This window comes from Hyla sarda, chromosome 1 (assembly GCF_029499605.1).
Source record: "Hyla sarda isolate aHylSar1 chromosome 1, aHylSar1.hap1, whole genome shotgun sequence".
Taxonomy (NCBI): Eukaryota; Metazoa; Chordata; class Amphibia; order Anura; family Hylidae; genus Hyla; species Hyla sarda.
Window position 1 is genome coordinate 553,617,987 of NC_079189.1, and position 18,011 is coordinate 553,635,997.

The following is an 18,011-nucleotide window of genomic DNA, read 5'->3' on the forward strand; positions in this document are numbered from 1 at the left end:
AATGAAAAGCTATCTGCCCCTCTCTGATAACATACTGAAGAAAGTGACTGGGAGGTTAAAGGGGTACTCCGGTGGTTAATTTTTTGACCAAATGGCCTCTTCTTTGTAAGTTTTATTTATTTTTATTTTTTTGCAATATACATGTGTTATATGTTTTGGCAGCATGTATGTGTTTTTCTTACCTGTTTGTTGGGCAGGAAGTTCTGTAGTTCAGAGGGTTTTCTTTTACTGTTGTCCACAGTTCTGAGCCTGTTGTGGACAAGATGTCACAGCTTTTTTTTTTTTTTTCCTCTGTCTGCATGAGAAAAATAAGCCCCGCCCCCTCATCTCATCCAGCTTATCTGTATTCTAAGGACACAGGTCTGCACAGGAGAAGGACCTCACAGAGAAGATAAGTGTTATCTGAAGGGGAGGATGAGAAGGTGCACGTGCTGGGGATGTATGGACTGCAGGGGAAAAAATCTCATACTGGGAATTATCTCTATATGTGAAGGGGGAAGGGGGGGGGACTCCTGAATGACACATGCTGGGAGTTGTAGTTCCTGTTGTGTGTATGTGTGTATGCTAGTGTTTACAAACCAGTGTGCCTCCAGCTGTTGCAAAACTAGAACTCTCAGCATGCCCTGATAGACTTTGGGCATACTGGAAGTTGTAGATTTGCAACAGCTGGAGGCACACTGGTTGGGAAACACTGTTCTAGCCTATTAAGCATACACATCATGTTACACCAGTGTTTCCCAACCAGTGTGCCTCCAGCTGTTGCAAAACTACAACATCCAGCATGCCCAAAGTCTGTGAGGGCATGCTGGGAGTTGTAGTTTTGCAACTCCCAGCATGCCCTGACAGCCTTTGGGCAACACCTGGAGGCACCCTGGTTGGGAAACACTGGTGTATGCCCTACAGAGGTGTGGTGAACTACAACCCCCAGGAGACTACAGAGGCAGCATGCTGGTGTTATACCACAGACTGAAGACTCCTGAATGACACATGCTGGGAGTTGTAGTCCCTTTTGTGTGTGTATGACAGTGTATCCCAACCAAGGCTGATTATATTAGTGTGATGTGTATAAGGGGGCTGACCCAGGAAAATAGTAGGGTGGGTAAAGGGCAGAACAAACAAACAAAAAAAAAAAAGGAGCCGCCCCAAACCAGCAAGGCATGTGGCATTCTGGTATTTGTAGTTTTCAGCATAGCAAGAAACAGGAAAAAAAGCAAAGATAGGAAAACAAAGTGGGGGATAAAAAGACAACAAAGAACAGAAATAGAGTCGCCTAAACAAAAACGGAAAAACACGTTGACCACCGGAGTACCCCTTTAATGGCTGGCATAAAAATCCTTCTCAGTGAGAACATGCACTGCACTTCTCTCTGTCCACAATGCTGATGTGACTAGCAGTTGGCAGTGGAACGCTGCAGTATGATCAATTCAGCGTGTCTGTGTAACACACAGAGACACTGCAGTGTATGGCATGAAATGAGCAGCCACAAAATGGCTGCCGATTAGTCAGGAAGGAATTTTTACCTGTAGTATGAGTTTTTTTTTTGCCTTCCTCGGGATCAACTCGATTCAGTAGGGACTTATTAGGGGTATAGGTTGAACTTGATGGACTCTGGTCTTTTTTCAACCTTATGAACTTTGTTACTATGTCACAGAAACTGTCAATTTTCATGAAACTGTTTCCACTTAGTACTATGGAAGCTGGCAACAAGAGATTTCCTGAAGGTTTGTTATTGACAGTAAGTTGGGACGTCCATTTCTGACGAACATGTCCTTGCGAACACTTCACTGTTAGTTAGAACATGCTACCTTGAAAGTATTTCTTGTAGTGGGTTAAAAGACCCTCACATTTTCTTTTTACAGAGAAAGGGATCATGCGTATTAGTTTTTTGAAGCATGATTCGAATATGATACATTTTATATCTCTCACAACATCCTCGTTTTTTTTTTTTAAACATATTTTTATTGATTTTCAATTAACTGAATAACAGACATAGAAACAGTTGTACAGGACAAGGACGTTAGAGACGATTTAGCCCAATTAACCCGCAGACCAGAGACTTCCCCAAATCTCTCCAACAGGCAGAACAGAGCACCTAGTGAGTCCTCGGTGTCAGCTAAGTTTACTAAGGTGTCATCTCCATATAAAGATATCTTCTCAATCAAGGAACCCCTAGTGACCCCCTTAATCATGGCAGAGGTGCGAACAGCCGCCAGGGGCTCTGCAGCTAAAGAAAACAAAAAGGGCTACAGGGGGCACCCCTGCCTAGTGCCCCTACCCAAGGGGAACGACTCTGAGATCTCCAAATTAGTACGTACCGGGGCCCTGGGGGAGTCATACAGCAGTTCTTCTTCAATAAATTGAGTAAAATAGTTATGTTCTTTTAGAAATTTGTTCTATCTTTATGTAAGCACAGAGGATGTTTTTGATGGTGTTGGAGTCATCTTCCAAATCAGGAGTTTCAGATTGGACACTAGCTATATCCATACACTGAATGTTAGACACTGTCTCTGATTCTTTAATAATTTCCACTTGTTGAGTTTCTGCAATCTCAACAGTCCCAACATCTGTTGGCCCTTGTTGACTTTGATCCCGGATTAAAAAAGCTGTATTGTCTGTGAAACTTCCTGTTCTGTGATAATTCTGCGGGATGTACTTGTTGGTGATTTTTTTTTTTTTCGTGCAGTTGACTTTCTTGATTTAGGACTGCGATACATGAAGGGCATTGTGTTTGTTGCAAAATATCTAGTTGTAATTTTGCATTTCCTTTTCCTTTTGTTGGGTGTCTTCAACTGTCTGTCATCTGCAACTCTTTTTAAGGATGCCTCATGAATTTCCTGTTGAATATCAAGGGAAGCAGGTGCTGTTGATCCCGACTCCACAGTTGGTTGTGAGGGGTCTGTAGTAATTTTTGGTTGTGATCCTAATGAGGAAGATAACCTCTGAACATGTTCTAGAGGTCCAGAGCTGCTTGCAGTTGTTGAAAGAAGAGCCGTATCGTGCATTGATCCAACCATTGTTCAGCATGTAGGAGATAAAGGTAACAATAGTAGACATTGACAAAGCACATGTGTATGTTACCACAGTTGTTGTTGGCGTAGAGCAGGTCAACATATGTCCAGTTGCTTGCACAGTGGAGAAGGTAACAGGTGCAGTGGTAGATGGCACTAAACCACTTGATGTGGATGATGTTGAAGATTTTGGTGGAAATATAGTAGGTTCTGCATTAGGCCTACTCCTCCTCATATGTGTAAGAATGAGTTCCAAAATGGAGGGAACACATTCTAAAGTTGTCTTTAATTTTTCCATTATAGACCTTCTGTACCATCTCTTCTAAGTTGTCATTAAATTGACCACTGTTGACAAGCCAACGTCTAATGCGAGCAATATCTCATGGGAAACTGTGCATACTAATGGATTTGTCACCCTTACGTCGCTTACTAGCGCAATCCCTTATGATGCAAGATGGCATACTAAAAAAATGAAAATTGTAAAAACTATAAAGAAATAAATGATAAGTGTTACACAAACATTATTTAACATAACATTACTTGTTGATCAGTTATTAGTAGTAAAACAGAGATATGGCTATAGAGTAGAAGGAACTGCATGTATAACACATGCAGTTCCATAAAAAAAAATTGCCCTCCATAAAGTGATTCCATAATTTTTCACATTACAATGGGACAGTTGAAAACCATTCAGCATCTAATTACTGACACAAGATGGTTGGACACGACAGAGGACACTGAACAGTGTAACACAGCTTTCTGCTTTCCCCTGTCTGTTGACCATAAGCAATGGACTCTGGATATCATTCAAATGATGACAACTTATGATCAGTAGTGACCTAATTTGCACCTATATTTAGGCTGAGTTCACCTATACCGGATGTGGGAAAACAGGGACAGGGGAAGGCAGCTTGCTGCGTTATCCTGTTCGTCATGCAGGAACAATGGATGAAGGATGCTACACAAGTGAGGACAGCTGCTTTATGTGGTCTATGTGGTCGACTTTTAGGCTGAGTTCACCAGTATCACCCATTGATGAATGCCGGAAACTGATGCATTAATTTAAACCATTTATTTTATATAGGCCTTACACAATCATAAACCATATCAATTTTGTCACAGGATAATTGGACATGCAAGAGAGCACTGGACAAGGGAAAAGTATCTAGCTACATTCACCGCTGTGACTTCATGATACAATGGACGCAGGATACCATACAAATGACAAGTTGTCATCAAATGTGCCATCAGCCTTAGTAATGTCCAACATTAGGCAGCATTCATTTATAAATAACTCAAGAACATTAAGGCTTTGTTCACATATCTGCGGCGTCCAACACAATTTGTCTATGGTGTGCCCCGGAGGGAAACTGATGCTAGAACTAAACCCATTCATTTGAATGGGATAGTTCACAATGATCTAGCATCTCAATTTTGAGGCCGGATGGTTGAACATGCCAGAATACACCAGACAGGGGAAGACCGTTTTATGTGTTGTCCTGTCCATTGCCCCCTAACATTGGATGACGGATACCATGCAACTGATGACGAGTTGTCATCAGTTGTGGCATCACTTGCGTCAAGATTTAGGCTATGCCAGAAACTGGACATATGTGAACACTCAATAAGTGAACTCAACCTGAGATCCTGGAGTGATTGTGATTGAATATGAATTCTATAAAAAAGCGTAAAAAGTATAATCGGTTATAATACAAAATAATTGAGAAAATGAAAAAAAAAAGAGGATTGGATATATGGCAGAATGGTTTATAAAAGGACTAGAAATATGAATAATACTAAATGTCATCCGATCTTTGGTATGACAGGTTTGCATATCAATATGGAATATGAGGATGGAATATCATATTAGGATATGCATATCACACATTACAGGCTGAAATATTTAGGAAGTATAGTCATAGTATACAGAGAACGGTGGATTAAACTAAACTAGTTTGTACATGGGTAATGGCTTTCAAGGCATCATATATCACTCTGTGTGTTAGAAAAAAAAAGGTTGAATTTTGAACAGTTAAATGACTCAACTTCAACGGGGGAGGGGTAGATGGCTTTGGAGCTGAGTAAACTCATTGGCTGGCATTTATCATTGTAGATGTAAGTGAAGCATTTTTCTACTCCTTTTTTTGTGTGCTGGTAATGTGTAGAAGCACCAAATTTATTAAATGCCATAGAGCATTTGATTTTGTGCAGGAAACATTTTCTGAAACTTCACTCTTCACATACACCAAAAAGCTAAGCTAAGTCTGGGCTGGTGTACTTTTAGAGACTTTTCAGTTTTTTTGGGCCTTTTCACAAAAAGCCGCAGTTCATAAATCCCTTCCATATCATGTGTATTGCCAAAATCAGTGGATTGCCACTCAAAATCAGCAGAAATGTGTAAACCAAAAGGCGCAAATAAACCCTGCTTCTTTTCTAGACACAAAAAAACTGTCTAAAGACAATGATAAATGTTGGCCATTCTCTCTGTCTGCAGTCTGATAAGAACAAAGCCTGCTTGGATTTTGAATACGCATTGTCCTTTTGAGAAAGCTAGCTTGTCTAGCAAAACATCAAGGCAGGGTGTGCGGTTTTCAGACAGGAGTGTGGCCAGTGACACTGAGACATCATCCTAAGGAAGTTACATATATCTAACAAACCACTGATGATAATCGGCATTACAGGCTGAAACCTATACAAGATTACCAACTAGTGGGCTGTAATAGAAAGTGTCTCACCACACTACCTGATAATTTGAATCTTTTCTTGTGTGTTATGTAATAATGAATTTTAAGAAGGCAAATAAAAGTTATATTTTAGGTGGGTCTTTTTCCCCGGAGAGGGTTACCCTCCATAAGGGGAAATGGAATATTGGTTATTAATCCTGAGACCTACTGGGACACTTTTTTTTGGTTGGATTTTGAAGACATCTGGGAGCTAACAAAAGAATATAGTGAAGCCAAAGCATGGCTTTGAGACAAGAAATAAAACATTAATAATGCCAAGATATCCAACATGGACATGAAAATATATTCTTATTAGGGATTATGATACTTATTGTAGAATACATTTTTTTGGCATCAATTGAGTTTATGCTGGGAAACCACTGTAAGGGTACGTTCACATGTGCTAATTTTCTGGTGCAGATCTGCCTCTGCAGATTTTTATGTTCAATGGGTAGTAAAATCTGGATAAGCGGATAGGCATCAAAAACTACGCAAGTGTGAACATACACTTACGGTACATTTATGCGTAGTGGATCTGGTGCATTTTTTTCAGAATAGTTGGGGAAGCTGAAGCTCAGTTTGAAATTAATCTTAATGGGTAGTAATATCAGTTGTAAAAAATATGCAGCAAAAAAATACAACAGAACTTTTTAAGTAAGAACGTAACCATATGCTGTATGCACGTAAAGTATGCTTAGCATAATTGAAGACAATTTTAAACAGCATATTAGAAGCTCTGAGGTCATGAACATAAAATGGTGAGCATCAAAGATGCACATGATACTGTACATGTGAACACAACCTTATAATACAAAGTGAAAAAAAATGATATATATTTATTAAGCACTGAAAAGTCGTGAGGCATATGAACAATGCTATTAATTTTGATTTACATAAATGCCATATTATTGTGTAGCCCTGGGGAGCAGTGCAGTCTCTTTCAGTATATAGCCAAATAGAGGAAAATGCCTGTTGCCGCTGAAATACACAGTCTCAAGTCCTGCTTTAAGTAGAAGTCAGATATGACAGTCCCGACACTATAGAAATTAATATATATATATATATATATATATATATATATATATATATAGGCATAAATAAAAATATTATTACTATCTATAATACATTATTGTAACAATTTTCATAACCTTCCACCATAACAAAACAATGTGTTGACATGCTATTCCAAATAAATTCAGATTATGCAGTGTAGTCTCAAAATGTATACTTACATTATATAAAATATGAAGCAATAGCTTAAATGTTCAATAGCACAAGGAAAACACAAAGCAATGGAATATTCTATCCAGAATTAAAGTTTATTGGATGTACAAAATATATATAGACAAGGGGAGTGCTTAAACATGTTAGGAATCCCCTTTATTTACATATTCATGACCTATTACAGCCTTTAAAATACTCTACAACAATATACCAATGACCCCTAATACATTTACAATGTATGCTATGTAAGGTGTTATAAATCACACAGGCAACACTACTTAGTGTTGCCAGGTATGAGAAATCCGCATCACCTTCTGTGAATATGCGTACTAGGTACGCTAACGTAAATCTGAGCTTTGCTATTGGGCAAAGTAAATCACATGGCGATTTTCGAGCAGAACGAAGTGTGCATGCGCACTACGACGATGCCGATTGGCCAGCGGCGCAAGATAGGCATATGCTGAGCTGAGCCTATGCCAGCTCAGTAAACATGAATATATGAATAAGTAAGTGAGGGGGTAGTAGCCGACTCCAGGCTGGGAGGCAGGTAGCGCCCGCAATGACTCATGGGAAGTGTGAGTCATCAGGCTAACATGGCGACGGAGCGCTGAGAATACAGGGTCGATCGTCATCAAACACAGGAAAACTACAGAGCTTCCGGTCGGCGGAAGAGAACTGAAAAACACTGGGATCCATTCAATATGCAAAGCACAAGTATATTACTTAGTTATATAACTTTACTTAATTATTTGCATCGGAGTACTCCTTTAAGCTTATGAATAACACCTTTCATTATGGATTCTATTTATTCAGTAATTGCTACAATATGTTAATGGATTCGGAAAGCACGTCAGGTAATTTCATGCTGCTACATTTGCAAACGATTAATTATACATTTGATCTTACATTTCCTTTCGCAAAAAGATCAAAATATATACCCCAAATATAACAACATAAAACTTGGTGCATTCATAATTCCGGCTATGGCGAAATGTCTGAATTTACATTTCTGTGAAACGCCATTGTAATTTAGGCAAGGTCATTACATATAGACACAATGGAAATAGGACCTTTTAGCATAATCCATAGCAGCCTGCAATTTTCTTTTAATCACGATAGTCACTTATTCTTTTTAATTTGACATAATTTCAGAGAAGGCTGCTACATGATAGCGGATTTCAGCTGCTCGCTTTAAAAAAAAAATCTATTTTAATTGAAAGCAGTGAGAACGAACCCAGGAATTGCCTTTCAACAAAAGATAATAAATATTGCCGCTATTTCATTGAGGTCTTTGTAAAGGTGAAGCTTGGATTGACTCCCAGGTTTGTTGGCTTGAAAAAAAATATGGAGGAAAAACTAATTTTACTCCTACTAATCTCTCACAAGGCTGGATAGAGTTTAGTGGGGGCTTATTGACATTAAATTTGGTGGGGAATCCCAACACAGTCACAGTGTTTTATACTGTAGTAAAAATAGTGGATTGCTTCCGGAAGATGTCAGGCACTGTAAGGAGGGAGGAGCCAGAGAGAGCATGCAAAGAGAGTCTGTGACTGCACTGTGCATGCATTCAAGGCATAAAGAGAAAGAGTGTGCAGAAGAAAGAGTGGTGTTACACTAGTTACACCTCTGCAGCCTTACAACAAGGGAAGGGTTGCCATATTTGGTAGACTGCGGCAAAATAAGAAGGTTATTGACTAAGCCAAGTACCAGGAAACATTGACTGGGGTGATAACCCAGAACTCTTGGTGCCATGGGTTAGCTACATTCATTCAATGGCATAAAGACTGCTGCAGAGAAAATTGTGGAGATCTGTTATAAAAACTGATGAGGGAAAAATTGCAGATAAAGATGACCAATCAATTTGGAACAAATCAACTTTGTTCTAGAAAAAATAAAGGAAATATATATATTTTTTTATATAATTAAAAACAATTATCTTCAAGCAAATCCAGTACAAAAGCAATATCTCCTGCCAAAGACAAGGGTGCCAGCTCCTGTACTTGCTGAGAAACTAGGCATATGCTGTGTGCCTGGCCGTTTGGCCCCTTTACAGCATCCTAGTGACCATTAGTTACTGAGGAGCTTCTACAATATGAAGTGATGCTTTATGCATCACTGCTCACTCTTTTTACAAATAGGTAAATGGTGATGCTCTGCATCAGCTCTTAATTCCTTATATTCACAAGGCCATGCAGCTTTCATTCCCTTTTTCGACCACACAGGCGGCTGAGGAGATTCGAGACACAGGAGGGATACAGCAACTCGTAGTCAGGATAGCAGAAGGTCAGGACCACCAGCACAGGTGTGTAGTCAAGAACGTAGCAGGAGGTCAGTAGGCAGGTGGCACAGGAGCAACGTCAGGTCACAGAACAAGGGGTCAGAAACATGGCAAGGTAAGACTCAGTAACACTTTCTCAATGGCAAAGAGCAACAAGGATCCAGCAGGAATGTGTGGGAGGAGCAGAAATTTTTAAGTGAGGCACAGGTGTAGACAATTATGGGCGTACTGGCCCTTTAAATCTTATAACTCCTGCGTGCGCGCACCCTAGGTGACGGGGACATGCGTGCCGGAGCTGAGAGGCAGGGGAGGAGACAGCAGAGGACCGAGGTGAGTGATGGGCTGGGATTCGCATGCGGGCACATCCCGCGATGCAAATTCCAGTCCCGCCGGCTGGAGGAGAGAGCGGGGCAATGTGCTCATGGCCAGCGCGTGCGGCCGGAGTGCCAACCGTAACAGTACCCCCCCCCCCTTTGGTCTCCCCCTCCTTTTGTGGAGCAGAAATTTCCTGAGGTCACGGTCCAGGATATGCTCCTCTGGCTTCCAAGATCTTTCCTTTGGACCATAACCTTCCCAGTCACCTCTCTTCCTATGCCCCTCCTATCCTCATCTTTCTTCCTCTGCCCCCCTCCTATCCTCACCTTTCTTCCTCTGCACCCCTCCTATCCTCACATTTCTTCCTCTGCACCCCTCCTATCCTCACCTCTCTTCCTCTGCCCCCCTCCTATCCTCACCTCTTTTCCTCTGCCCCTCCTATCCTCACCTTTCTTCCTCTGCACCCCTCCTATCCTCACCTTTCTTCCTCTACACTCCTCCTATCCTCACCTTTCTTCCTCTGCGCCCCTCCTATCCTCACCTTTCTTCCTCTGCACCCCTCCTATCCTCACCTCTCTTCCTCTGCCGCCCTCCCATCCTCACCTCTTTTCCTCTGCCCCTCCTATCCTCAGATTTCTTCCTCTGCACCCCTCCTATCCTCACCTTTCTTCCTCTGCACCCCTTCTATGCTCACCTTTCTTCCTCTGCACCCCTCCTATTCTCACCTTTTTTCCTCTGCACCCCTCCTATCCTCATCTCTTCCTCTGTGCCCCACGTAAAGTGATACATCTGCGCTCGGTGGCCGTTCGCTGGCGCAATGACGAAATGCTGTGGGGCTGGTATGCAATAATTTCCTGGGCTGGTTTTCATCCCCAGTCTGGCCCTGCTGGGATGAGTGCTAAGTACTTGCCCATAGAGTATTTAATAAGCAAGAAACTAACTGTGTGGCCCATGGAAGTAAGTGGCATTGCTGTGCATATCCACATAGCACTCAGCCCAATCTAAATCTGTTTTGAACATAAAATACATTTGATGGCCCAATTTGAGCTACTGAAATGAATCTTGGAAAGTTAACTTATCTTTACTTGTTGAGACTACTGTGGAGAACGTCTGTGGAAAAATGCGACATACACTGTTGTGGAGAACTACTGTAAAAGTTACTAAAGAGAATTGTTACAGAAATGGCTATGGAATTTGCTATACATTTTAGTGCTCAGAAAGTCATTCTTCTCTTGGGTGCAGATTCTTCTAATCCAGAGTTACAAGGACCAATGTAATTTGCTTGCTCAAGAGTGAGATTTATCAAATCCTGTCCAGAGGAAAAGTTGCTAAGTTGCTCATAGCAACCAATCAGATTGCTTCTTTCATCTTGCAGAGGCCTTGTTAAAAATGAAAGAAGCGATCTGATTGATTGTTATGGACAACTGGGCAACTTTTCCTCTGGACAGGTTTTGATAAATCTCCCCCTTGGTGCAGATTTTTTTTTTTTGTGCCATTCTGTGCTGGTATAGAGTGTCCATTAAGGCACCTGCTGAGGTACATATATTGCTATAAGTGTTAACAGCCATCGGTGAGACATACTGCGGTGGGTGAAGTCCCAAGGCCTCGGTGAAGCCTTACACACTGCAAGGGTTAATCTCCTCATTCAGAATTTCTCAGTTTGAATCTTAAGAAGTATGATTTTCCAATATTTTGTCCTGTATCTGTCAAGTTTTTCACAAATTATATGCTAGGATTTACCAGACTGTTCTTTTGGCATACATTCCGCTGGTCTGGTATATTTTTCTTTATACCTTTGCCTCAACTATATTTAGAAACAATGTTGGTTCTTCTTTTTAATCCTTCCCAACCCAGGACGTAACGGTACATCCTGGGTCCTTTCCCTTTCGATAACGCAGGGCCGGGCCCAGCACCTAGCAATGGCCGGGACCTCCGGCTAATAGTGCGCGGCACTGATCGCTGTGCCACATGCTGTTAACCCTTTGGACGCAGCGTTCAAAGTTTATTGCTGCATCTAAAGTGAAAGCTAATAAGTGCAGGTTAACTCAGTGGGCTGTTCGGGACCACCTTGGCGAAATCGTGGAGTCCTGAACAGCTGGAGGACACAAGGAGGGGGCCTTACCTTCCCCCTCCGTGTCCGATCTAGGCACGAGGAGCAGTCAAGCGGCAGAAACACTGATCAATTGAACAGTATGAGAGATCAATGTACTGCATGTTATTGTCCCCTATGCCAAAAAAGTGGGAAAAAAAAGAAAACCCCCTTCCCTAATAAAACTAAGAATCACCCCCCTTTTCCCATTAAAAAAACAGTGTAAATAAAAATAAACATGTGTGGTATCGCCGTGTGCAGAAATGTCTGAATTATAGAAATATATCGGTAATTAAACCGCACGGTCAATGGCGTAAGCGCAAAAAAATTCCAAAGTTCAAAAATAGCATATTTTGGTCACTATCACTTGATATCATGAAAAAATGAATAAAAAGCAATCAAATAGTCCAATCAATACAAAAATGGTACCGCTAAAAACTTCAGATGGCAGCGCAAAAAATGTGCCCTCATACCACCCCGTATGCGGAAAAATAAAAAAGTTATAGGGGTCATAGTTATTTTCCTGCATGTAGTTATGTTTTTTTTCCAGAAGTATGACAAAATCAAACCTATATAAGTACGATATAATTTCAACCGTATGCACCTACAGAACAAAGAGAAGGTGTCCTTCCGTAGAAACGGAAGCCCCCAAAAGTTACAAAATTGTGTTTTTTCTTATATTTTGCCCCACAATGATTTTTTTTCCCCATTTTGCCATAGATGTTTGGGTAAAATGACTGATGTCATTAAAAAAGTAGAATTGGTGGTGCAAAAATAAGCCATCATATGGATTTTTAGGAGGAAAAAACAAAAGTGCAAATACAGAAAACCCCCGGGTCATGAAGGGGTTAATATGGCTGTATGCCAAGAAAAACTTTTTTTAACCCCTTAAAGACTCAGACAATTTTTGCCCATTTTGGCCTTAAGGACAATTTTATTTTTACGTTTTCGTTTTTTTCTCCTTGCCTTCAAAAAATCATAACTCTTTTATATTTTCATCCACAGACTAATATGACAGCTTTTTTTTTGTGCAAACAGTTGTCCAATGTAATGCATTCACTCACTTTACCATAAAATGCATGGTGCAACCCAAAACATACTATTTGTGTGGGGAAATTAAAAAGAAAACCCCAATTTAGCAAATTTTGGAAGGTTTTGTTTTCACACCGTAACATTTATGGTAAAAATGACATGTGTTCTTTATTCTTTGGGTCAATACAATTAAAATGATACCAGTGATTACATACTTTTCTATTACTGCTGCACTTAAAGAGAATCACAAACTTTTTGACCAAATTAGTACATTTAAAATCTCATTTTTGCACCGTTATGTGTACTTTTCATTGATACCATACTTGCAAACTTTTAATACATTTTTTTATCAATTTTTTGGGAATAAAATGTTATAAAAAAGCAGCAATTTTGGATTTTTTTTTTATGTTCACGCCGTTCACCGTACGGTATCATTAACATTATATTTTAATAGTTCGGATATTTATGCACACAGAAATACAATTAAAATTTTTATTGGGGGAGGGGGTTTTTCACATTTTTAAACTTTTTTTAAACTTTTATTTTTACACTTTAATAGTCCCCATAGGGGACTATTTATAGCAATCATTTTGATTGCTAATACTGTTCAGTGCTATGCAGTGTTATCGGTCATCTTCTGCTCTGGTCTGCTCAATCTCAAACCAGAGCAGAAGACCCGTGGAAGGCAGCAGAGGCAGGTGAGGGAACCTCTGTCTGCCGTTCTGAATGATTGGATCACCGCGGCAGCGCTGCAGGCTATCTGATCATCCATTTAAGTGACCGCAGCGCTGCAGATGCCGTGATCTATATTAATCACGTTATCTGAGGGGTTAATGGTGGACATCTGCGCGATTGCAAATATTGGTCATTACCGGCGTGTCCCTGGCTGCTATCATCGCTTTGATGCTCCGTTGCTCCCGGTTATGTATAGGACGTAAATGTACGTCCTTGTGTGTTAAGTGCCACCTCACCAGGACGTACATTTAAGTCCTGTGTTGTTAAGGGGTTAATGGGCATTGATGGAAGACATATAGTGCTGTATAGGCATAGCATAAGGACTAGCTGGTTTGAACCCACTGTGTTACCTAATCGATTATGCTTTGAGCCACTCCAAAAGACTTTATCCTTGGTTGTGACCCTATAACCATTCTACAGGGTTTTAGATTGCAGGGGGACCACCAGGTCACTGCCTCTATGAGTGGTCCCACTGTAGGTGGCAGCTGTGGCTCAGGGCAAAAAACACAATTGTTACAAAGAGAGGGGTCAGTCAAGAAAGCAGTCTCAGCAAATGCTGGCAGAGTTTATCCACTGTCAATATTCAAGGCAACAGTTCAAGGAAGTAGTCAGGAACAGAGGACAGACACAGGTATACTGCAGGGTTCAGGACAGCAAACAGAGATCGGTTCAGGAAACAAGCTTAGGTTATACTAAAGTAAATCAATGGGAACTAGAACTTTTGGCTCTGGCAGTTTGGGACTGGTGAAGCTGCCTAAATTACCAGATGACTAATGGTTTTTAGCTGGGGAAGGATTTAAGTTCACTGGCCCTTTAAAGGACAGGGATAGAACAAGTACCTTATGGGCAGAACCAGGAGCAGCGGCACAAGTATGTCAGTGAGAGCGGGAGCAAGGACTGGGTTACATGGAGTGAGGGTATCCCAGCGGCACAGGAGCAGTACGTCGGCTGTAGTGGACCGCTGGCATTACACTAAGAGATGCAAATGAATATTTAGTGAGTAATATTGCAATATCTGATATTGTCTTTCTTTGTGCCCTTAAAAATTGTAAAATGCTTTGGAAATTGTTGGCGCTATATAAATAATATTATTAAATTGTTATTCTACCATCTCTGTCCTTAAGCTTTCCTTATCTGTAGCAATAATAAGCAGCAGGGAATCTTCAGGTGTCTATGCTTTGGTTTACTCTTTAAATATATTCGATTCAGGTGAAAAACATATTTATTTAATAAATTACAAACTCAGTTTATAGTTTCTATTTTTTTTTCAATTACATCATCTAAGATCAAAGATGGGATGTCCTCACTTTTTCACATGACTGTAGTTAAACTGTTACTTAATTGTAAAAAAAAAATTCACATGGTATCCTTTGTTTATTAACTTTTTTCCCCCATACATAGCGTAAAAACAATCTATAGCGTGGTACAGAGATTGTCACTAACCACATAACAATCTAATGTCTCACACAGGAACCAATTTTATAGTAAATCAGTATGTTTTTGCAGTGTGTGAGGTGACCAAATATAAAAATTTCAAGTAGGCATTGTGCTTGACCCAATTTGAACCCAAGAGTGCAGTAATGCTAACTACTAAGTCAATTAGGTTTATCAACTGGTTGAAGCTTATTGATGAAACTGGTACATTTTAGGGGGACTAGACCAATACTTGTGGTGCATGACATGGCACCAAATCCCTTTTTACACATGACACCCCCCTTTACCTATAAGCCTTGCCCCTCATCAGTTTAGACACAGTTTCTGATCTTGTTGGAGTACTTTTGGTTAACCAATGTGTCTTAAAGTATTCCAGTGGATTTTTTTTTCCAGTTCCTATTTGATGGTACATGCAGAATACATCTGTTTTGTCATCATTATTGTCAATACATGTTAAAGTTTTTCTTAATCAAATGCAAAAATTCTGTATTTTGTCTGTAAATGTAATCATTCATAATTTTTTATTAGCAAGCGTCTTTTCTCTTTCTTTCATATCGCTTTGATTTTCAGATAAAACTGTCCTCCCTGTTGTCAATCACCCACCATGGCACCTAACCTTCTTTCCTGGAATTTTTCTAGTAACGGACCACTTTATCTAATATATATATATATATATATATATATATATATATATATATATACTAAACACTTGTAGACTCTTTATGCTTCTAGACTTTATAAATTCAGAACTGATATGAGCACCACTTACCAAGATTTTACAGCATTAAAATCACTTTAACATTTTGATCTCATTCAACGAAAGTGGAGAGGATAATCTTAAATTATCGTGGAGCTGACTACAGCATTTCTGGCACTAGTAAAAATATTTCTCTCTTTCGCTTTCATGAATATGAAATAGAAAAATAATAAAAAGAAAAGCATATATAATACAAAGAATTGGTACCTAGTCTAAAACCACTCTATCACAATGGCTGAAGAGAATGCTAAAAGATTACATTTGACATCAATGAAGCTTTCATGATTTTAAATCCAGGAGGTTTAATCTAATCTTTTTCAATCCAATTTTTTTATGCAGCCTAGACATAAAATGTAATCTTGGGCTTTACATCTGTAGGTTATATCACATAAAATCTGCATATGTGTAGACTACTTATGTTTGACGGAAAGTTAAAACAAGTTCCCCAACATTACAAAAAACATTTTTTAATCTCCTTTTTATTTTTTTTTGTATTTTAAACATAATGGTAAGATAATTTCTAGTTGTAACTATAAAATAGAAATATCATACTTTTAGTAAGGTATATTACAATCCTCTTTCAGTCTTCCAAATCTTAAAATTTGTCGCTCCCCAAAAAGCTAAAAAGTTGGCCTGAGATCTCTCTTAACTGTTGTTCCAATATTACCTCCAGATCACAGGGCTAAAACTGGTTACGGTGCCCATACACGATCAATAACTGTTAGCCGAATTTTCTTTAACCCCTTAACAACCACGGACGTAAATGTATGTCCTGGTGCGGAGGTAGTTAGCGCACCAGGACATACATGTACGTTCTGTGTATGACCGCGGGCATCGGAGCTGTGTTTGCGTAATACACTGCAGGTCCCGTCTGTTATCAGCAGACGGGGACCCTCCGGTAATGGCCAACATTCACTATCGCGCGGATGTCCACCATTAACCCCTCAGATGCCGTGATCAATACAGATAATGGCATCTGCGGCAATGCGCATGTTAAAATAGATGGTCAGATCGCCTGCAGGGCTGCCGCGGGGATCCGATCATCTGAAATGGCGGCCGAAGGTTCCCTCACCTTCCTCTGGCCGTCTTCTCGTGTCTTCTGCCCTGGTCTGAGATCAAGCACGCCAGAGCAGAAGATAGCTGATGATTCTGATCAGTGCTATGTCCTATACATAGCACTGAACAGTATTAGCAATTAAAGGGGAACTCCGGTGGAAAAAAAGTTTTTTCAAATCAACTGGTGCAAGAAAGTTAAACAGGTTAGTAGATCACTTTTATTTAAAAATCTTAACCCTTATAGTACTTATCAGCTTCTATATACTACAGATATACTACAGAGAAATTTGTGAAGTTCTTTCCAGCCTGACAACAGTGCTCTCTACTGACACCTCTGTCCGTGTCAGGAACTGTCCAGTAGGAGAGGTTTTCTATGGCGATATGATTCTAATCTGGACAGTTCTGACACGGACAGAGGTGTCAGCAGAGAGCACTGTTGTTAGACTGGAAAGAAACTCACACATTTCTCTGTTTTATACAGCAGCTAATAAGTACTGGAAGGATTAAAAAATTTTAATAGAAGTAATGTACAAATCTGTTTAACTTTCAGGCACCAGTTGATTTGAAAACATTTGTTTTCTACTTCTTTCCACCGGAGTTCCCCTTTAACTGATTGCGATTGATAGTCCCCTATGGGGACAGAAATAGTGTAAAAAAAAAAGTTTAAAATGTAAAAATAAATACAAAAATAAAAGTGAATAATCCCTTCCCCGAATAAAAATGAAAATTGTCCCTTTTTTTAATTTTACCCCCAAAAAACGTAATTTTTTAATAAACATATTTGGTATCGCCCCATGCATAAATGTCCGAACTATCAAAATATAATGTTAATGGTTCTGTATGGTGAACGGCGTAGACATCTAAAAATTCAGCTTTTTTGTCACATTTTATTCCAACAATTTCTTATAAAAAGTGATCTAAAAGTTTTATATATGCAAATGTGGTATCGATAAAAATTACAGATGACGGAGCAAAAAAGGAGTCCACTTACCACCCCATATATGGAAAGATGAAAAAGTTATAGGTGGTCAAAATAGGGCTATTTTATATTACTGATTTTGTACAAAAAGTTTGAGATTTTTTAAAGCGGTAATAAAATAGAAAAGTATCTAGCCATGGGAATCATGTAATTGTATTGACCCACAGAATAAAGAACACATGTAATTTTTACCGTAAAGTGTACAGTGTGAAAATGAAACCCTCCAAAATGTGCAAAATTGTGGTTTTTCATTTAAATTTCCTCCCTAAAAATTTTTTATTTGGCTTCACCATACATCTTTTGGTAAAATGAGAGTTTCATTTACAAAGCACAATTGGTCATGCAAAAAAACAAGCCCTTATATGGGTCTGCAAATGGAAA